A 23840-nucleotide genomic window follows, 5' to 3' on the forward strand; every position below is an offset into this window, starting at 1 on the left:
CCAGCACTAGTAGCAAAGTTCAACAAGACAGAAAATAACAAATGCTAGTGAGGATGCGGAGAGACTGGGACTCATACACTGTTGGTGGGACTGTAAAATGATACGACCACTGTGGAAAGCAGTATGGTGATTCTTTAAAAAGTTGGAATTAGATATACCATTTGGCCCAGCAATTCCATTACTAGGTATACATCCCAAAGAAGGGAGAGCCAGGACAAGAACAGATACGGGCACACCCGTGTTCATTGCAGCAGTATTTATAATAGTAAAAAGATGGAAAAAACCTAGGTGCCCATCAACAGAAGAACGGATAACCAAACTATGGCACACACACACACACAATGGAATACTATGCAACCCTAAAAGATAACATAGAATCTGCAAAACACTGCATAATGTGGATGAATTGGAGGACATTATGCTGAGTGAAATAAGTCAATCACAGAAGGACAAATACTGTATTAGTCTGTTATTGTAAAAAGTCAAGGAAAGGTTTATATATGGAAGGAAACTTTCTTTGTTGGTTACAAGGGGTGAGAGGGGAGGGGAGAGAATACTGTTAGATAGGTAGAAACAAGTATTGATTTGGATGAAGGGAACGGTAATGTACCAAATATGAGTGATCAACACAGTGGCATTGAGGAAGAGGAAGACATAGAGAGGTGCGTGGGAGGTACAGACAACAAAGATGAACCCTTTTGCACACACAGCACTGGGTTGTCAGTGATGGCTAACACTGATCTACAGGTGGATAGATGGGTGGACAGGCTGAACAATCAGATATGTCTATGCAGAGAGGAGCGTGCCCATGACTATGTATACGGTTGGCAGACAATGTTTCTACAAGAGATCAATCCTGGGAGAACAGAAGGGCTGTGGATGCACAGGAAGACAGCTCAGGGGGCAGGAGTGCATGGGAGGGAAGGACAAAGGGAAGAGGTAACTCTGGGGAGGAAGTGGGAGGGGAGCTGTTGCATTGGGGTAAATTCTAGTCAATGTCATGAGACAAAGTGTATGTGAACTGCTGTATGGAAAATGATTTTGCTTTGTAAACTTTCACCCGAATCACAATAAAAAAATTAAAAAAAAATTAATGATGTATTATGAAAAAATAAAGATTTTCCATTTTGGAAGGGGAAAAAGAAAGACTTTCTAATAACTTTTCCTGGAATCGTTTTACTGCTGAAAAATTTCATATTTGCTTGATTTTACAGGATGACAGTAATATATAGTTTAGGAATGGTTGTCTCTCATTTGGTATGATTAATCCACTGGCAAAAAATACAAATAATCTTATGTACACTGTTTGGAAGACTTTGGAGCTAGGAGCCATAAAGACTGTGAGTGGCAAGAGTCCAGCAAAAGGCCCCAAAAGTTGAATAATAATGGCACTTCTTGTTTGTTTGGAAATGAAACTACCTTATTCTATTTGTACTGTTCCCTTTTCCTTCATTATATATATTTTTTAATCATCTTTATTAGTTTTCTAATAAAGTTGGGGCCGACTCAACGGCAAATAACAACAACAACAACAATTAGTTTTCTATTCCATGACAAATTACCACCAATTGAGGAACTTAAATAACACTCACTTGTTGTTGTTGTTGTTGTTGTTATGTGCCATCGAGTCGCCCCCGACTCACAGAAACCCCTCCTTGGGTTTCCGAGGCAGTATCACTACGGAAGTAGATTGCCCAACCTTCCTTCCCAGGAGTGGCTGGTGGGTTTGAACTGCCAGCTTTCTGGTTAGTAGTCAAGTGCCTTAGGCACTACGCTACCAGAGCTCCTAACACTCACTTATTAGCTCACAATTTCCTTGGGTCAGGACATGGCTTAGCTGAGTCCACAGTTAAAATCTCACAAGGCTGCAATTCAGGTGTCAACAAGGACTGGGGTCTCATCTGAGACCTGGGGTCCTCCTCATATGGTTGTTCACATGGCTGCTGTCAAGTAAACTGCAACTCATACCAACCCTGTAGGACAGAGCAGAACTGCCCCGTAGAGTTTCCGAGGCTATAACCTTGATAGAAGCAGACTGCCACATCTTTCTCCCATACGTAGTTGTTAGCAGAATTCACTTCCTTGCAACTGTAGAGCTCATGGTAGGTTGCTTCTTTAAGACCAGCAGTATGTTCTCTGGTCTCAGAGAAGTACTAAACCATTTTAAAGGGCTCAGCTGCTCAAGTCAGGCCCACTCAGGATACTCTTCCTTTTGATGATCTCAAAAGTCAACTGATTAGGGACTTCAATTGTTGTTATGTGCCATGGAGTCATCTCCAACTCATAGGGACCCCTCCTTGGCTTTCCGAGGCGGTATCTCTAGGGAAGTAGATTGCCCAACCTTCCTTTGGAGGAGAGGCTGGTGGATTTGAACCGCCAACCTTCTGGTTAGCAGTCAAGTGCCTTAGGCAGTATGCCACCAGAGCTCCCATGTTGTTGTTGTTGTTGTTATGTGCCGTGGAGTCGGACCCGACTTATAGCGACCCCTCCTTGGGTTTCCGAGGCAGTATCACTACAGAAGTAGGATTGCCCCATCTTCCTTCCGAGGAGTGGACTTCAATTACATCTGCAAAAAATTCTCTCACCTTTGCCATATTATGTAACTTATCAGAGGATTGACACCCATCATATGCACACATCCTGCCAACACTCAAGGTGTAGGGTTTATACATGGGTCATTGGAGGTCATCATAGAATTCTGCCTACCATATATATGTATGTTACGCTGAGCCATCATAGAAAATACAGCCAAAAGAGAATAATTGGAAATACTACCATCTAGAGATAAACTCTCTTAGCATGTTGATATAGACTTCTATACTTTTCTTATATAGAAATGTATTTTTTTTTAAATGGGATTGTGAAAAAACAATGGGATTGTAGCATATATCCTAATCTGTTACTGACTTTTTTTTCCACTTATAACAATGTTTTGTGAACATATTTCTATATCCACACATAAATATCTATTGCATCCATTTTAAAGGCCATTTTATGAAGTTATTAAAATTCATTTAGAAAGTCAACTTTTTTTAAAAAAAAACTTTTTATTTTGAAACACAGTTTCTACAAAAATTGTGAAGATATCTCAGGAAATTCCCATACATCTCACACCTAATTTCCCCTATTACTAACATCTTACATTAGTAAGATTGTTTATTATAATTAATGAACCAATATTGATATATTATTATTAACTGAAGTCCACACTCTGTTCAGAGTTTCTTAGTTTTTCCTAATGTCCTTTTTCTGCCCCGGAACCCCATCCAGGACACTGCATTACATTTATTTCATACTTCCTACGAAGTATGAAATACTTCATACTCCTCTTGGGAGCTGTGGTAGCGTAGTGCCTAGAGTACCTGACTGCTAACCAGAAGGCTGGCGGTTCAAACCCACCAGCCACTCCTCAGAAGGAAGATGGGGCAATCTACTTCTGTAGTGATACTGCCTCAGAAACCCAAGGAGAGGTCGCTATGAGTCAGGGCCGACTCGACGGCACTTAACAACAACAGGGCTCCTCTTGGCTGTAACTGGTTCTCAGATTTTCCTTGTTTTTGATGACCTTGACAATGTTGAGGAACACTATGGTAATTAGGTATTTTGTAGAATGTTCCTCAGTTGGGATTTGTCTGATGTTTTCCTCATGAGTAGACTAGAGTTATGTGTTAGGGGGAAGAAGACTACAGAGGTAAAGTGCCATTCTCATCACATCATCTCAAAGGTCCACACTATTAAGATAACTTTTCACTATTGATGTTGACCTTGAGCACATAGCAGGGTTAGTGTTTGTCAGGTTTCTCTACCCATGTCCTTTCCATACTGTATCCTTTGGAAGAACTTCACTATGCTCAGCTCACAATTTGAGAGTACGGGATGATGCTTCCTCTCCTTAAAGACAGACACAGATGATTTGAAATTCTTTTGCACAGGAGCTTTGTCTCTTCTTCCTCCACTTATTTACTTATTCAACTATTTATCAGTATGGACTCATGTATGTTTATTTTATACTTTGATTATAATTCAATACAGTACAGTATTTTGTTGCTCACATGGTTCCAGTTTTGGCCATTGGGAATTCTTTGATTTGGCTCCTGTGTCTCCGGCAGAGTCGCATTGTGGATTGATCTTGTTTGCTCATCTAAGCCCTTTCTTACTTTCTGACACTATAAGATGTTCCAGACTCATCTTGCATATTTCCTGTCCCCATCCTAGAATCAACAAGTCTACTTATTTTTGACACTTGGATTGTTTCCAGTTTGTTTTGTTTTACTGTTTCTAAACAAGGCTGCAATGAACAGCCTTGATAACAGATAAATGAGTGCATTTATCTGATGATTTCATTCGAGTTGTAAGAGGGTAGGAGCTGGCACTCAGACAAGGCTGGTGAAGGAATTTAGGCCAAATCTCCTTCTGTCTAGCAGGTCCCTTTGCATATAGGACTGGGATTCATGTGGCAAGTAAAATTAGGTGATGCCACTTCCTCCACATAGAGCTCTGGTAGCCTAGTACCTAAGACATTTGACTGCTAACCAGAAGGCTGGTTGTTCAAACCTACCAGCCATTCCTCAGAAGGAAGATTGGGCAATCTCCTTCCCTAGTGATACTGCCTTAGAAACCCAAAGAGGGGTAGCTATGAGTTGAATCTGACTAGATGGCAGTGAGTTTAGGTTTTTTTTTCTCCTCCTTTCATAAATCTATTTGTATCCAAGATGAGCCTTTGCAGGTCTGATATAAAAACAGGTCTTATGTGACCACTACATCTATGGCACAAGTTGATGGAGAAGCTCAATATCTTCAAACAAAACAAGGGCAGGAGCTGATTGTGGAATAGACCATCAACTGCTCATATGCAAGTTCAACTTGAAGTTGAAGATAATTAAAAGAAGTCCATGAGAGCCAAAATATGACCTTGATTATATCTCTCCTGAATTTAGAGATCATCTAAAGAACAGATTTGATGCATCGAACACCAATGACTGAAAACCAGAGGAACTATGGGATGACATCAAGAACATCAACCATGAAGAAAGCAAAAGGTCATTAAAAAGACAGCAAAGGAAGAAAAGTCCAAGCTGGATATCAGAAGAGACTCTGAAACTTGCTCTTGAGTGCAGAGTAGCTAAAACAAATGGAAGAAATGACAAGATAAAAGAGCTAAACAGAAGATTTCAAAGAGCAGCTTAAGAAGACAAAGTCAATTACTATAATGAAATGTGCAAAGACATGGAGTTGGAAAACCAAAAGGGAAGCCCATGCTCGGCATTTCTTAAGCTGAAAGAACTGAAGAAAAAAATTGAGCCTCAAGTTGCAATATTGAAATATTCTATGGGAAAAATAGTGAATGATGTGGGAAGCATCAAAAGAAGATGGAAGGAATACACAGAGCCACTATACCAAAAAGAATTGGTCAATGTTCATCCATTTCAGGAAGTAGCATATGATCAAGAACCAATGGTACTGAAGGAAGAAGCCGAAGCTGCACCGAAGGAATTGGCGGAAAACAAGGCTCCACGAATTGATGGAATACCCATTGAGATGCTTCAATAAACGGATGCCATGCTGGAGGCACTTACTTGGCTCTGCCAAGAAATTTGGAAGACAGCTACCTGGCCAACTGACTGGAAGAGATCCATATTTGTATTCATTCCACAATATGGAAATTATCGAACAATATTATTAATATCACATGTAAGTAAAATCTTACTGAAATAATTCAAAAGTGATTTTAGCAGTATATCAACAGAGAACTTTCAGAAATGCAACCTGGATTCAGAAGAGGATGTCGAATGAGGGATATCATAGTTGACGTCAAATGGATCTTGGCTGAAAGCAAAGAATACAAGATATTTACTTGTGTTTTATTGACTATGCAAAAGAGAGTTCAATTGTCTGGATCATAATAAATTATGGATAACATTGAGAAGAATGGGAATTCCAGAACACTTAATTGTATTCATGAGGAACCTATACATAGACCAGGAAGCTGTTGTTTGAACAAAACAAGGGATACTGCATGGTTCAAAATCAGGAAGGGAGTGTATCAGGGTTGTAGCCTTTCACAATACTTATTCAATCTGTATGCTGAGCTGGACTATATGAAGAAGAACATGGCATCAGGATTGGAGGAAGGTTCATTAACAACCTGAGATACGCAGTTTACATAACTTTGCCTGCTGAAAGTGAGGATAACTTGAATCACGTACTGATGAAGATTAAAGACTACAGTCTGCAATATGGATTACATCTCAATATAAAGAAAACAAAAACCCTCACAATTGGACCAATAAGCAGCATCATGATAAATGGAGAAAAGAGTGAAATTGTCAAAGTCTTCATATTACTTGGTTCCACAATCAACACCAATGGAAGCAGCAGTCAAGACATCAGAAGATGTATTGCATTGGGGAAATCTGCTGCAAAAGACCTCTTTCAAGTGTTGAAGAGCAAAGATGTCTCCTTGAAGACTAAGGTACGCCTAGCCCAAGCCATGGTATTTTCAACTGCCTCATAAGCATGTGAAAGCTGGACAGTGAATAAGGAAGACTAAAGAAGAGTTAATGCTTTTGAGTTATTGTGTTGGCGAAGAATGCTGAGTACCGTGGACTGCTAAAAGAACTAACAGATCTATCCTGGAAAAAGTGCAGCCAGAATGCTCCTTGGAAGCAAGAATGGCCAGACTTTGTCTCACCTACTTTGGTCATGTTGTCAGAAGGGACCATTCTCTGGAGAAGGATGTCATGCTTGGTAAAGTGGAGGGTCAGCAAAAAAGAATAAGAGGGAGGCCCTCAACGAGATGGACTGACACAGTGGCTGCAACGATGGGCTCAGGTGTATCAGGGATCATGAGGCTGGCACAGGACCGGGCAGAGTTTCATTCCATTGTACATAAGGTTACTGCGAGTTAGAGATAAATTGATGGCACCTAACAACAACAACAAGGTGACCACACCAATATTGCATAGGATATGGCACAAACATATATTCACACATTGCTGGCAGGAATGCAAAATAGTCCAGTCACTCTGAAAAATAGTTTGGCAGTTTCTATAAAGTTAAACATACCTTTACATATGACTGACAATTCTGGTCTAGGTATTTATCCAAGAGAAATAAAAGATTAGTATGTGAATGTTCACAGACGCTGTGTTTATAATAGCCAAAAACAAGAAACAACTCAAATGTTCATCAACAGGTGAATGAATAAATGAATTGTGGCATACCCAGACAGTGGAATATTATTCAGCAATGAAAAGAAATGAACTACTGGTGCGTACAACAAACAGAACAATCTCAGAAGCTTCATGTTGAGTGAAATAAGCCAGGCCCCCAAAATATATTCAGTATGATTCTATTTTATAAAATTCTCTCACCACCATTGAGTAGGTTCCAACTCATAGCAATCCCATAGAATTTCCAAGGCTGTAAATCTTTACGGAAGCAGATTGCGTCATCTTTCCACCCATCCCTAGTGAGATAAGATAAATAAGAATAATTCAGAGGATTTTTCATAAATTCAAATTTATTCCCTTTTTTACACTTAAATTATGTCCTTTTTATTTTTTGTTTTCAAATATTCTTTTATGAAACTTAGGGAAAATAGATGGAGGGTAGTTGTGTTATTTTTCTGTATGGCTCTTACTTGGCAAAATAAAAAGCTATCAAACTTCCATTGCTTGCCACACGTATTTTGAGATTTCCCTGGTCTACAAACTCTAAAAATCTGAGAATGACCTGGAAAAGGAAGCTAGCACATGAGGTGAAGGAAATGTACATGAACTGAACAAGTCAAGTCATTTCATCCTTACAACACTATGGGAATGACATTCACCTCTGATAGACAAATGGGAAACCGAGTCATCTAGAAGTTAAGTAGGTCCCTGAGTGGTGCAAGCAATTTGCACTCAGAGGTGGTGCAATGCCTTAGGCATTTGACTGCTACCCAGAAGGCTGGCGTTTCAAACCCACCAGCCATTGGGCAGAAGGTAGACTGGGCAATCAACTTCTGTAAAGATTTACTTACTGCCTGAGAAAACTAATGGGGGTCGCTATGAGTCGGAATCAATTCAATGGCAGAGGGTTTAGTTTGGGTTTGTACTAAGTTCTACCTGCCCAGAAGCACTGTGAAAGAAAGGCCTGGCAGTTTGCTTCCGTCAAGAAGAGTACAGCCAAGAAAATTCTATGGAACAGTTGTACTCTGTCATCAACTGGGGTCTCCTTGAGTGGGAATCAACTCAACAGCAGTGGGTTTGGATTTTGGTGTAGAGGTTAAGTGATTTCCCCATTGTCACTCAGGAAGACGGAAGGGAAAGGCTGGAATTTGAACCCAAGCTGCCTGAAGATAGCCCCAGGGTCCCCTCCTCCATGTCATCCCATCTTCCCAAATTCCCTCATGCGATAGGAGATTCAGAAAAACACCTAAAATTCAAGCAGGTGCAGTGCTTAACATTCATAAATCATAAATCAAGAACAATCCTTCCATCCACACACACTAGAGACATGAACTACAGTATTTCGTGATCAGTGCACTTTCAAGAAATACAGTGACTGAAATTATGAACATGCTAAGAGCTGAAAAACCAGGGACAACCCTAATGCACAGTGCTAAGGAGTCGGGCGGGTCCTGAGCGCATTAATTGCCCTCTTCAGAGTCCCCGGAACAGGAACTGGACTTGGCTGGGGCTGCTGCCTCATTATCAGACAAATGCAGAGAAAGTGACAGTTTAGGGAAAAACAAGAGTGATTAAGGGATGGGAGAATCCATGAGTAAAGATGAAAAAATAATTATACACAGCTTGGCCGACTCATAAATCAAGGATGATCATTCCATCTGCAAACACCAGCAAGGTGAAAAGAATCAAAGAGAAAGATGGGCTATTTAATGTGCATTTAAAAGTGAAACAATGGCTGGAATTAAGCGAGCGCTAAAAGCTGAAAGTCAGGGACAAGCAGATTCACTGTGAAAAATCACCTCCCTTGGGGAAGGGACCAGAACCCCAGGGGGTATGAGATACCCATGAGATTGGACAAAACATCAGGAAAGGTGCAGTGGGGAGCAGCCCAGCTGGGGGGGGCGGCGAGAAGTGAGACATGATCTGAGTCTTCCCCTATGTTCCTCTCCATGCTCGCAGCCTCCGTCACCCTCCTCCTCCTTTACCTCAGCAAGATAGGATGGCAATTTGAGGAGGAAAACAGTTTCAACAAATATCGCAAGGTGTCATAACATAAGCCCAGCTGGGTTTGACTTGGGGCCATGGCGAAGGAGCATTAATTATCCCCAAGAAGCCAGTGCCACGGCAGGAAGAGCCTGGTGACAGAGCAGCCCCTCACTGCCTCTCCCCTGGAGCCCTGCAAGGGATCGGGTGGCCCAGGCTTATTTATCCCAATGAGCATAAGCAGTTGTCAGAGAATTAATGCTGACAGGAGAGTGTGCCTCATCACTGCAGGCAGGGGCAGTTGATTTGGGGGCCAGAGTTTTGACCTCCTGGGCCACTGGAAGTGTGTGGCTTTTTAGGAACTTTGAAGGATGCCCTAAGGAGCTCTGGTGGTGTAGTGGTTAGGACAGTTGGCTGCTAACCGAAAGGTCGGTGGTTCGAACCCACCAGCTGCTCTGCAGAAGAAAGATGAGGCAGTCTTCTTCCATAAGGATTTATAGCCTTGAAAACCCAATAGGGACCACTATGAGTTGGAATCTACTCAACAGCAGTGACTTGTTTTTTACTTTCATTTTTGGAAGGATGCCTTAGGAGCTCCTGGGCCCTGGCACCCAAAAAAGGATAGAAGACCAGGGTTTCCCCCTCTTTTTTGCTAGGATCAAACCATCTTGCCCAACCTATGAAGACTCACATCCATTTAATAGACCAATTGTATGAATGATCTCTGATTTGCCAGGAACATATTTTAAATGGTACCACCTTAAGTGTTTTATCTCCAATGGGATTATAATTTTGCACCAAACCCTAAATCATTTGTCATAGAGTTGACTCTGACTTGTGGTGATCCCATGTGTGTCAGAGCAGAATTGGGCTCTACAGGGTTTTCAATGGCTGGTTTTTTAGAAGTAGATCCCAGGCCTGTCTTCCAAGATGCCTCTGGGTGAACTTGAACCACCAATCTTTCAGTTATCAGCCAAGTGTGTTAATCATTTGAACCACCCAGAGACTCCAATTTTTTATCAGTTGGTTGCAATAACTAAATCAATAACCGGATTTAAAAATAAGTTTGGTTCTGTTGCTGTGGTTTTCTTTCTGTCTTCAGTTCTTGCCCTGAAATGCCTCATTGAAGAAGAGTGGAAAAGTGGGACAGAGGCCTAAGGTTCAAATGTGGCTTTGTTGTTAGTTGCTTTTGAGTCAATTACAACTCATAACAACGTCATGTGTGTCGTGTAAAACTGCTCCATAGGGTTTCAAGACTCTGACCTTTTGGAAGCAGGTCACCACCCTCTGGAAGTACCCACCCTCTGGGTGGGTTCGAACCACCAACTTTTTGGCTAGTAGCCAAGTGCTTAACCATTTGTGCCACCCAGGGACTAATACTAAGAAAGGGGTTTGAAAAGAGTAGGTTACTTTCTTGTGAATGCACTCAACACTGAGGAAAAAACGAAAGACAACAGATAGATGGGAAAACACAGAAACCTACTCAAGCTGATATAATAAGCCCACTGGGACCTAATTCAAGTTTCTTACATTGTCATGCATATTATTCGTGCTCCACAAAAATTTATCATCAATAGAGCAATTAAATAAACATAAGAACAATGAGAGGAATAGGAAAAACTCAGGATGGCAGAAGGAGTGAAAGCTAATGGCTAAATAAAGCCCCTGGAATCAATTACAAGCTTATTGAGGGCAAGGAGCCTGTCTACAAATTGTATAGACTTTTCTCCCCACAGTGCTGTAAGTATTTAGGGATAAGTGACGGCAGCAAAGAAGTCAAATATTTAAAAATAGTGAAAACTCCATGAGGTACATTTCAGTACTTTTTCAACTTCTCTCCTTGGTCTCTTTTTGTGATTTTTTTCCCCCTCATACAACAGGCAGTCCAAGTTAGCAGTCTGATACATTTCTCAGAACTGCCTGTTGGCCTTAAATGAGCTAAAGGAAAGTCATACCCCCTGTCCAGCCATTGATTATGTGGCCAAATGGCCTTACTGAAGAGTGGTTGAACCTTGGGCTCTGTATCTCAGGGACAGCCTTTCACACTTATATTTCAAGAGCTGATAGTTATCAAGCACACACTATGGCCTTTGAGGGAGAAACAAAAATACACAGGACACAAGAAATGGAGGCCCTTGAGGACAAGAAGGGGATGGTACTCACATTTCGCTATACCTCAGTGTCTACCCCTGCAAGTCACCATGAGGCATTTACTACTTACGGTAAATCAAGGCTGGACTCCTGGGTGGTGCCAACAGTTTATGCATTTGTTTGCTAACTGATGGCTGGAAGCTCCAATGCATCCAAAGGCACTTTGGAAGAAAGCCTTGGTGATCGACTTCCAACAAATCCACCAATGGAAACCTGTGGAGCACAGTTACACCCGGACACGCATGGTGTGGCCATGAGTCAGCATTGACTCAACCGCAACTGCTTTGGTTTTCGTTTGTTTGTTTATAAGCGAAGGCTAAAGAATGAGGTTAGTGCAAGGGTTTAGAGTCAGAGCCTGAATCTAAGTAAGGGAGGGAGAGGGAGCTCCCCAATGAGGAGGGGAGAGCCATGGAAGACTAAGTAAACCAAAACCAAACCATGTAATCCCATGAGTTAATTAAGCACATACACACATGTGCTCATGGGTGCGCGCGCGCACACACACACACACAGAGGAGAGAGAAGATGAAAATCTACTTACAAGGCATACTACTGGAACCAAGGATAAAAGCTATCCTTGGATAAAAGACTCTTAGGGTTATTGAATGCATGTGAGTGCTAAGAAGATAAATGTGAACAAATATCTACAAAACAATACGATAATTATTACAATAAAGCTAAAGGGATAATGGATGAAATTTGAAAATGAACTATGGATTAGATGATAGTATTTGTATTCATGTTAAATATCCTGATTTTGACAACTGTATTTAAGTAAGAGAATGTCATTGATCTTGGGAAATATACACCCCCCTCTTTTTTTAAAAGGCATGTATACAACATCTGGGAAGGACAGAGGATGAAAGACTGACTCTGAGAGGGTAAGAAAAGGAAAGAGGGAGGAGGAGAGAGAGGCTTCACCAAAGATTTGACATTAAAGCAAAACTTAAGAGACAGAGGAGTTCACAGAGGAAAAGGGGTCGGAGAAAGCGCATGCCAGGAGAAGGGCACAGTCTGAGCAAAGGTAAAGTATAAAAACACAAAGGGGAGTGACCTGCCCTGGAAACATCAGAGTCAGGTCTACCTAGATTTTCTAGTGTGTGCAGAGGAGTGTGGCTAAAAACATAGATGGGACAAGACTCTGAAGGGACTTTGGGCTAGTGTAGGGCAGATGCTGAAACTGGAAAGGCAAAAGACATTCCTCCATAAGCACAATTCTTTTCTGCAAACTGGACACTATCTGTCTTGTGAAACAGAGCATGTACACGTAAAAAAGGCTCAAGAAAATTTTGAAGAAACAGTTTTAAAAATCTGTGTCAATAAGCCAAGAAGAGCTCAGAATTGGATTGGGTAAACTCAGTTCCACAAAGGTTTATTAGCACCTACTTCGTGCAGGCATTGTGCTAGACTCTGATGACAGAGAGATGAAAAAATGTGGCACCCATCTCCAAAGTAGATCACATGCTGATGACCAAGAAACACTTCCTAGCAAAGTGAGTTTGGAGTGGGAGAAGAAAGATGTGGATTCACAGCCAGCCAGGTCTCAAGGGCTCAGCTTCTTCAGGTCTACCATTGACCTCTAGGGGCTGTGTTCAGCCTCCATGGTGAATGGTATCCAGGTATTAGTGCATTGATGTAAAGAGGAAAGGCTAGAATGAAAAGGTCATAGGTGGCTAACAGAGGTAAGAAGGGCCTTGTAACTTGGAGATAATTAGTTTGTGTTTAGCAACAGTGACAAATCTGTTGGAGGCATATGAAGAAATTGGTCAAGAAAATTAGAAGCCAATTTCATTTGTTTACAGATATGAAAAATCTAGAAAGTAGATTCAGCAATGTATAAAAAAGATAATTATTATGATAAAGTTGGGTTGATGCCAGGGATGCAAGGGTGATTTAATATTAGAAAAGCTACTAATGCAATTCACCACATCAATAGATAGAAAAGAGAAACCATGTGATTATCTAAATGGTTGCAGAAAAAACATTTGCAAAAACTCACCACCAACTCATAATGAAATTACCTACCTAATAAAGTTTTTACCAAAAACTTTGGTAAGCATCACTCTTTCAGTAACTTGAGGTTCTAGCCAGTGCAATAAGAAAAGGAAAGAAATAAAATGTATAAGCTTTGAAAAGGAAGAAATAAGACCAGCACTATCACAGATAATGTAGCTATTGTGAATACACAAAAGACTTTATAGATAAATTGATACATTTAATTTAAAAAATGTTTAGCAAGGTGGGTGGATAATATAAATCAATTTTATTTCTATAGCAGCAATAAGCTGTTAGAAAACACAATTTAAAAGATGCCATTCATAACAGCAACAAAAATTAAGCTACCTAGGAATAACTATGATATAACATGTGGAAGATCTTTTTAAACAAAAAAAAATTAACTTTATTGAAAGACATTGAATAAGACTTAAGTAAATGGAAAGATGAGCCATGTATAGAAGAGTCATAATATGAAAATGATGGCAATTATTTCCAAATTGATTTATAGAGTCACTTCAACTCCAATCCATATCTCAAGAAAACTTCACATGCTAATTCTAATATTTATGTGGAAGGGCAGACTCCAAAGAGTAACCAAGACACTCCTGAAAAAAAAGAATAAAAAGGGGAAAGGACTTCACAGTAAATAATACAGTGTGGTATATAGGTACAGAGGTAGACAAATTGACCAATGGAGCTGAACAGAACACTCAGAAACAGACCTATACATATATGGAAACGTGATTTATGACAGAAATGGCATAGCAGAAGAAAAGGATAAATAAATAGGCAATAAATTGTGCTGGGAAAGTTTGTTAATTCATATTTTTAAAAAAACCCCAAACTCACTGCCCTCGAGTCAAACCCGAGTCATAGCAACCCCTCCTTGGGTTTCCAAGGCGGTATCACTAGGCAAGTAGATTTAGATTGCCCAACCTTCCTTCCAAGGAGTAGCTGGTGGGTTTGAACTGCCAGCCTTCTGGTTAGCAGTCAAATGCCTTAGGCACTACACCACCAGAGCTCCTGTTATTCACACAGGGGAAGAAATAAAAATGGATACCTATCTTACATCATATCCTAATACAAATTCCATGTGAATTAGAAACAGAATGTACAAGGCAAAACTTTAAAAATTTTAGAAGAAAACGTATAAGAGTTTATTCACAACCTCAGGATAAGAAAGCGGTTCATATTAAAAAAAAAAAAAAAAAACCCAAACCCACTGCCCTTGAGTCCATTTCAACTCATAGAGACCCCACTGGGTTTTGAGGTGGTAAATCTTTATGAAAGTAGATTGCCCAGTCTTTCTTCCACGGAATGGCTGGTGGGTTTAAACCACCAACCTTCTGGTTAGCAGTCAGATGCCTTAGGCACTACACCACCAGAGCTCTTAACCAAAAAATGTGTTAGATGCCATCAAGTCATCTCCGACTCACAGCGACCCATGTACAACAGAACGAAACACTGCTTGGTCCTGTGCCAGCTCCATGAACCTTGTTACACCTGAGTCCATCGTTGTAGCCACTATGTCAATCCATCTTGTTGAGGGCCTTCCCCTCTTTCGTTGACGAACCATAAAATAAAGGACTGATATTTTAGGCTATGTTAAAATTAAGAACTTCTTTCATCGGAATAGGAACCCTCTTGGCACAATGGTTAAACACTTGTCTGCTAACCAAAAGGTCAGCAGTTTGAGCCCACCAGGTGCTGTATGGGAGAAAGATGTGGCAGTTGTCTTCTGTAAATATTACAGCCTTGGAAACCCCACAGAAAAGATCCATAGGGGTTTGGCCTATAGGGTTGCTATGAATCTGAATCCACTTAATGTCAGTGGAAAGGGTCCCTCAGAATACCTCATAAAGAAAGGGAGAAGGCAAGTTATAAAGTGGGAGGAGATATCTGCAATGCATACATCTGACAAATGAATATATAAGAAACTCTTACCACTGTCTGCATGCTCTCTTCCTTACCTCCTTCAGGACCTTTGCTTAAAAGTTACCATTTTAATAAAACTCCCTCCCAGACCAATGTTTAAAAATGCAAAGTTACCATCACCCCATTCTCTGTTTATTGCCTTTATCTGCCTTATTTTAGCCATAACATTTGTCATTACAATAAAAAAAGTTGCTATCCAGCTAACTCCAACTCATGGTGACCCTGTGTATATTAGTGTGGAACTGTGCTCCATGGGGTTTTCAATGGCTGATTCTTTGGAAGTAGATTGCCAAGCCTGTCTTATGAGGCACCTCTGGTTGGACTTGACCTTCCAATCTTTTGGTTAGTAGCCAAACATATTAACCATTTGCATGGGACTCCATCATTACCATACATACCATATTTTTACTAAATGATTTAATTGCCTGTCTTTCTCCTAGTGGAATATGAACTCCAATATAAGACCAGCAATTTTGGTCTATTTTGTTCACTGTTGTATCCCCAGCACATAGAAGAATGCTTAGCACATAGCAGAAGTGCAATAAGTATTTGCTGAATAAACAAACTCTTACAAAACTATAATAAAACCCAACAACCCAAAAGAAAAGTGGGCAAGAAATTTAAACAGGCATTTCACAAAAGAACAAACAGTATCTGTCAATAAACATAAAAAAAATGCTTGACTTTACTAATCAGGGAGATGCAAATTAAGACCAGAATGAGATATTATTTTATACACACTAGATTGGCAACATTAAGAATTCTGACAATACTAAGCGTTGGCAAGGATGAGGAACAAAGGAAACTCTCAATACAACTGTTGGTAGGAATGTAAATTGGAACAGTCACTTTGAAAAACAATATGGGAGTACTTTGTAAAGGTGAATGTGCCTAGCCTACTTATCATCTTATCTGTTCTTAGGTTTATACTCCAGAACAGTGCTACTCAAAGTGTGGTCCACAGACTGGTGACAGTCTATGAATTATCTGTTATCAGCAAGCACACCATGAGATAAGTATAGAAATTTAGAATAAACATTTAGAAAATTTTATAGTAACTTGGCACTGTCACACTATATTTAGGGAAATATAATTTGTCTTTTGAGTATAATAATTAAAAATTATGATTTACCAAAACATTATTCTACATCCTACTTTGGCGAGTAGTGACTGGGATCTTAAAAGCTTGCAAGCAGCCATCTAGATGCAATGATGAGTCTCTCCTTATCCAGAGCAAAAAAGAATAAAGAAAACCAAAGACACATGGAAACAATTAGTCCAAGGGACTGGTACACCATGCGATCCTCAGCCTATATGACTATGAGACCAGAAGAACTATATGGTGCCCAGCTACTACTGTCAACCACTCAGAGGGGGATCTATGTAGGAGATCCTGGATAGAGTGGGAGAATAATGTGGAACAAAACTCAAAATCATTAAAAAGGGGGGGCCAGGTTTGCTGGTCTGATAGAGCCTGATGGAACCACTGAGGCTTTGGCCCTTAGCTGCCCTTCAGGTCTGGAAATTGAACCCACTCCTGTGGCTTCCAGCCAAACAAAAGACAAGTATATGAGCTGAAGATACATTAGGTAGATATACTCCTTGGAGAGATCAATCATGGGAGAAAGAAGGACTGTGTATGCACAGGGAGAGAGCTCGGGGGGCAGGAGTGCATGGGAGGAAGGACACAGGGAAGAGGTAACTATGAGGAGGAAGTGGGAGGGGAGTTTTTGCATTGTGGGAAATTGTAGTCAATGTCATGAGACAAAGTGTGAGTGAGCTGCTGTATGGAAAGTGAATTTTCTCTATAAACTTTCACCCAAATCACAATAAATTAAAAAAAAAATTAGGGTTTACCTTTGAATCGGGAAGAAATAGCCTCTTTAACGAGGGTGCTGGCAAAATTGGAAATCCACTTGTAGAAAAATGAAACAAGACCCATTCCTCACCCCACACACAAAAACAAACTCAAGTTGGATCAAAGACTTAAATGTAAAACTCAAAACTATAAAGCTCATCAAAGATAAAATAGGGGCAAATCTCAAACAAAAAACAAAAAAGGAGCTCTGGTGGTATAGTGGATAAGGCACTTGGCTGCTAACCTGAAGGTCAACAGTTCAAACCCACCAGCTACTCCATGGAAGGAAGATGGGGTGATCTACTTCTGAAAAGATTTGCAGCCTCAGAAACCCAATGGGGGTTGCTGTAAGTCGGAATCAACTTGATGGCAGTGAGTTTGAGGGGCAAATCTAGGAGCCAAAATTTATAACATAAATAGACTATCAAGCATAACCTAAAATGTACAGGCAGTGGAAGAGAAGCTAAATGACTGGGACCTTTTAAAGATTAAATTATTATGCACATCAAAAGTCTCCTAAAGGGTGAAAAAGGAACCTACAGGTTGGGAAAAAATATTTGGCTACGATATATCTGACAAAGGACTTATCTCCAAAATTTATAGAAAACTTCAACACCTCAACACCAAAAAGACAAATAATCCAATTCAAAAATGGGTGAGGGACATGAACAGACACTTCACTAAAGATGACATGCTGGTGGCCAAAAAACATATGAGGAAATGCTCATGATAACTAGCATTAGAGAGATGCAAATCAAAACAACAATAAGATATCATCTCACCCCAGCAGTAATAGCAAAGTTCAACAAGACAGAAAATAACAAATGCTGGCAAGGTTGCAGAGAGATTGGATCCCTCATACACTGTTGTTGGGACTGCAAAATGGTACAACCATTGTGGAAAATGGTATGGGATTTCCTTAAAAAACTGAATATAGAAACACCATTTGATCCAGCAATTCCATTACTAGGAATATATTCTAAGGAGGTGAGAGACAGGACATGAACAGACATATGCATACGCATGTTCATTGCAGCACAATCACTATAGCAAAGAGATGGAAACAACCTAAAAGCCCATCAACAGATGAATGGATAACCAAACTATGGTACATTCACACAATGGAATACTATGAAACATTAGAGAATAATGAAGAATACATGAATCATCTCACAAAGTGGATGAATTTGGAGGACATTATGCTGAGTGAAATAAGTCAGTCGCAGAAGGACAAATATTGTATTAGCCCATTATTATAAAAAGTCAAGGAAGGGTTTACTTAGGGAAGGGAACTCACTTTGTCGGTTACCAGGGACAGGAGGGAAAAGGAGGGAAAATTTCGGACTAGTTGGGGGCCACATGTTGATTTGGGTGAGGGGAAGGATGTTATGGAAAGAGTCTGTGACCAGCATGATGACACTGGGGAAAGGAAGGACACTGAAACGTGCACATAAGATACAGACAACAGAGTCAAATAGTAGTACATGCACAACACTGCATTACCACTAACACCAAACACTAGGCTACGGATAAATGCATAGACAGGTGAGAAGATCAGGTGGGGGTAGGCAAACAGGAATATACCCTAGACCAAGGATAAATTTAGCTGAAGATAATCTTATATATGCACTTGTGCTACAAAATTAGCCACAAACATTACAGAAGCAACAGAAGACAGAGTTGGAGTAACTTCTCAGAGACAACCAAACATCTTGAGAGAGAGAATCACCAGCCCTGCCGACTTGGGACCATAGTCTTGGGGGATACCAAGACCAATTGGTACAACATTGTTGTTGTTGTTGTTGTTTGCCGTCAAGTTGGCCCCGACTCATAGCGACCCCTCCTTGGGTTTCCGAGGCAGTATCACTACGGAAGTAGGATTGCCCAACCTTCCTTCCGAGGAGTGGCTGGTGGGTTTGAACCGCCAGCCTTCTGGTTAGCAGTCAAGTGCCTTAGGCACTATGCTACCAGAGCTCCTAAAATAAAAATATAGGGCTTATATTTCATATGTCTTTGGATTTTTGAATTTCATTGCTCTAGTAATTCATTTTTATTGTATTTTACAAAAGTATCAGTCTGCAATAGATTAACTAACTCACTGCTGTTGAGTCAAATCCAACCCATAGTGACCCCTCCTTGGGTTTCCTTGGAGGTATCTCTAAGGAAGTAGATTGCCCAATCTTCCTTCTGAGGATTGGCTGGTGAGTTTGAACCACCAGCCTTCTGGTTAGCAGTCAAATACCTTAGGCACTATGCCACCAGAGCTCCCAATGGCTAGAAACTTTTAAAACTTTACCACAGATAGTTCCAGAACACTACCCTAAAGAAGTAACTATGCAACTATTCTAAGAAGTATTTGAAGAAAATCTCTCTCTTTTTAAAATTGTGGTACATATATATGTAGCAAAACATTTGCCATTTCAATATTGGAAGAAAAGTTGTTCACACTACAACCCAGGAGACACAAACATAAACTGAAACAAAAATGTCAAGAAGCAATACTTACTGTTTCTATATGAAATGTACTAGGATGGTGACTACTTTTTTTTTTTTTAAATCCTGGTTGAAGCTATTAAATTGATTTCATGACCCACGAAAGATCATGAATCCCTGTTGGAAATCTAGTATTCTCAGAAAATTCTTACACAAGTGCATCAGGAACCATGTGAAATGATGTTCCCAGCAACATTATTCACAAAAGTAAAAAACAGAAAACAATCCAAACATCCTTCAGTAGGAGAGTAAATAAATAAATTGTGATGTATTCACCTAATAGAATATTACAGGGGCCCAATCATTGTTTATTGAATGAATTAATAAACAGCTGTGCAACTTAAGTACAGCTACACAGAGCAGTTGGGATGAATCTTCGAAACACAAGGTGGAGTGCTAAAAGGAGGCCGCAGATGACTCTATACTGAAGGAAGTCATCTTTATAAAGCTTAAAAAAACAGCAAAACTAAATACTATATTGTGTGGGGACACATAGATGTGATGAAACTATCCTAAAAAACAAGGGAATGATAAACACAAAATTCAGGATAGTGGTTATCTCTGGAGGGGAAGGCAGGAGATAGGATTAAGGAGGAGCTCACAGGTAGCTTAACAGGATTACAAATGTTATTAAATTGTGTGGCTTACAAATGTTCATTTTATTATTATGCTTTGTACTTACATAGCCTGTTCTATATGCTCTTCTTTCTATCAAACATTCTTTAAAGACAGAAATGATGTTGATGAAATTGGACGACAGAGAGAATTCTACCCACATTGAGCAAGCTGCCCGACTCTTTCATTGATAGAACAAAATACCAATAGAATAGGACCCCCTGAGCTTCTTCCAAGACTATGAGAAAATAGCTGGTAAGCATTTGAGGGTCAGGTTGAAAAGAAAGGTATCAAAACCAAAAAAAAAAACAAACTCACTACCATCAAGTTGATTCTGACTCATAGTGACCCCCAATGGGTTCCCAAGGCTGTAAATCTTCATGGAAGCAGACACTCCATCTTTCTTTCACAGAACAACTGTTGGGTGCAAACTATCAACCTTTTGGTTAGCAGCGACATGCCTTAACCACTACACCACCAGAGCTCCTTAAAGATACCAAGGAAAGCTTTCAATTACTAATCATAGTTTCCCCTTTGGAGTAACTGCCCCATTCTGCAATCCCCTACTCCCTAACTTCTTAACAGCCACAGATTGTTCCTCTGAGTCCCCAACTATTGGCTGCTCTTAGGGTTCTAGGTTGAGAATCTGGGGAAGACAATAGCAGGGTATGACCAGAGATGAAATTGGGGTGTCCCTCAAACTACAAGCCCCTGAAGTGTAGGAAAAACAAACAAACAAAAAAAAAACTCACTGCCTTCGAGTTGTTTCTTGACGCTTAGCGACCCCTCCTTGGGTTCCTGAGGCAATATCTCTAAGGAATTAGATTGCCCAATCTTCCTTCCGAGGAGTGGCTGGTGGGTTTGAACCTCCAGCCTTCTGCTTAGCGGTCAAATGCCTTAGGAGCCAAGCCTTATTCATCTCTCCATTCTAATCTTCAACACTGTATCTACACAGAGTGTGTATTGGATAATTGTTTCTCGTATGAATGATTTAATAAAAGAATAAATGACTGTCATCAAGCTAAGGATGTTGTATGCTTTCTGTCATGGGGGTATGGGATTATTTCATGCTGTTTGAGTCCTGATCTAACCTGAGACACTAATGGACATGGCTTCCTAAAAGGTATTTATCTGACGGAGGAGGGAAGATTAGGCCACAGGATAGAAATGGGGAAAACAATCAGCTTTAATATAGAAATGAGATGTCTTGGGAATTTTTTTTATAAGTCCACTTGGACTCACCAATAAGTTGGTAATTATATATATATTTTTAATCCTCACTGTAATATTCACCGTATTTGTTTAATCACAAAATGGCATCAGCAGAGCCCAGGAGTTAACAACATGGACTGTGGAAGCACTGTCTGGGTTTGCCTCCTGGCTCCTCCACTTACTAGGTATGTAAACTTGGGCAAATTACTTAATGTCAATGTCTGTGCCTTAGTTTTCTCATTTGCCAAATGGAGATGATAACAGCACCAAACTCGTAGAGTTGTTATGACAATAAATAAAGGCGTTGACAGTTGTAAAGGGAACAGTGCCTGCACACACAGCAAGCACCTTATCAGGACTGTTAAATAAAATCCTTTCCTAGAGTGAGACACACATCTGTGTGTGCCCTTCCTGTCCTCAGGGTGAATGGGTACTCAGACTTTCACTGTGGGAAAGCCCCTAAGAGGTTTCATAGACTTTGTCATAGGATCATTTGTTTAGCAGACTTGAAGTCCTGGTGTCCATGTTAACATATATGCACTTCCTGCCATTCTTCATAATAGCTACTCCACCATTTTTGCTTTCCCACTCTCGTTGTCTCTGTTTCCTCCACCTTCTTGGACTATTGAAACAGCTTCCAGCCAGATTTCCCTACTCCCATCTCTATGTCTTGCAGTTCATTGTTGGCTCTAGAAATACATTAAATCTTCCTCAAATAACTGTTTGGGCATCATTTCCACCCACCCTCCTCTGCTCAGAACCTGTCTCCTCTCTTGCTACTGTGAACAGAGTCATGTTCACATTCCTTAGGTTGGCTCTCAAGACCATTATAGTCACCCTTGGAGGCCCTGATAGTGCAAACAGTGAGTGAGCTCTGCTGCTGACCAAAAGGTAAGAGGTTTGAGTCCACCCAGAGATGCCTTGGAAGAAAGGCCCAGGGATTTACTTCAGAAATATCAGCCACTGAAAACCCTATGGAGCACAGCTATACTCGGACACATAACAGATCACCATGAGTTGGAATTGACTCTACTGCAACTGGTTTGGTTTTATGGTCTGCCTTAGGTGTGCTCTCCCACTTTATCTCCCTCTACTTCCCTTTGCAAACCTTCTTCTGCAGACAAATCAGTCTATCATTGCCTCCACACTGGTCATACCAACACCCACCCTAACGACACCATTTCCTCCATAGGAATGCTCTCCCTGTGCCTTTAAGATCTAGTAATAAGACTCTAAGAAGTGAGAAAATGACACCAAAATGGAGACCAGAGAATATGAAAAACAGACTTTGCATTTCTAACTTGTTCCTTGACTTGGCCATGATCCCAGGAATGGGATAATAATTCTCTTCCTTCCTTCTTCTAGACAGGCCTCGGAGCACAGTGGTTAAGAGCATGGGTTCTGACTCTATTATACATCCTGGCTGGTCAAGATACTTATCCTCTCTGTGCCTCAGTTTTACTCATCTGTAAAAGGATGATAATAGCATCTACCATGCAGTGGTGCACTGCCCAGCTCCTTCTTCAGGATTAAGACCCTCATCCTCCCACCTGCAAGGAGTGTTGGCTACTGACTGCTCACAGCTGAGTTCCTTCCAAGAATTGCCCTCCATCAAAGGAAGCTGCAATGTCCAAGGTTACAGGTTATGCCCCTTCCCAGTAATGGATCAATGGAAAAACCCAAACCAAACCAGTTGCCATCAAGTCAATTCTAACTCATAGTGACCCCATGTACGTCAGAGTAAACCGTGTTCCACAGGGTTTTCAGTGGCTAGTTTTTTGGAAGCAGACCACCCGGCCTTTCTTCTGAGGTGCCCCTGGGTGGAGTTGAGCCTCCAACCTCTTGTTGGTTGTTGAGTGTATTAACCATTTGTGCCACCCAGGAACTCCAATGTGGGGGTACAAAAGCCTGGCTTCCTTGTCTTAATTGGACAACTTCACAGAGTCATCTCAGCTTCTCATCTCCCTATAAGATCTACTGAGCCCTCTGTTATGATTATATCAGAGTGTAGCTTCTCTCTCTGCCCAATCAGTTCCCTTCCCTTCACAGGTGTTGTTCCCAAAACTCCTCCTCAGTAAATTGCCTGTATGCAAATCTATGCCTCACAGTCTGTTTCCCAGGAAACCTGACCTACAATAGTGGGTATCAGGAGTGGTCTGAGAAAGCAGTTTCTAAAATGGGATTTTAGAACTATATCACTAGCTGGCTGAGTGGCACTAACCCCATTACTAATGGTAGATAAGAATGCTGAGAGCCTCTGGCATGTGGTTATGACACAATTGCTAAAACTTCCACTGTTGGTGAACTGGGATGGAACATGGGTAGACAGAAAGGCACTGTAGGGGGTGCAGCATATCAAGTGTCCGAGAGGTTCTGAGAAGAGAGCATTTGTAAAGGCTGTGGAATGAGATCGCAGTTGCTGG

This window comes from Orycteropus afer, unplaced genomic scaffold (assembly GCF_000298275.1).
Source record: "Orycteropus afer afer isolate SDZICR_OR568_19922 unplaced genomic scaffold, OryAfe1.0 scaffold00165, whole genome shotgun sequence".
NCBI lineage: Eukaryota > Metazoa > Chordata > Mammalia > Tubulidentata > Orycteropodidae > Orycteropus > Orycteropus afer.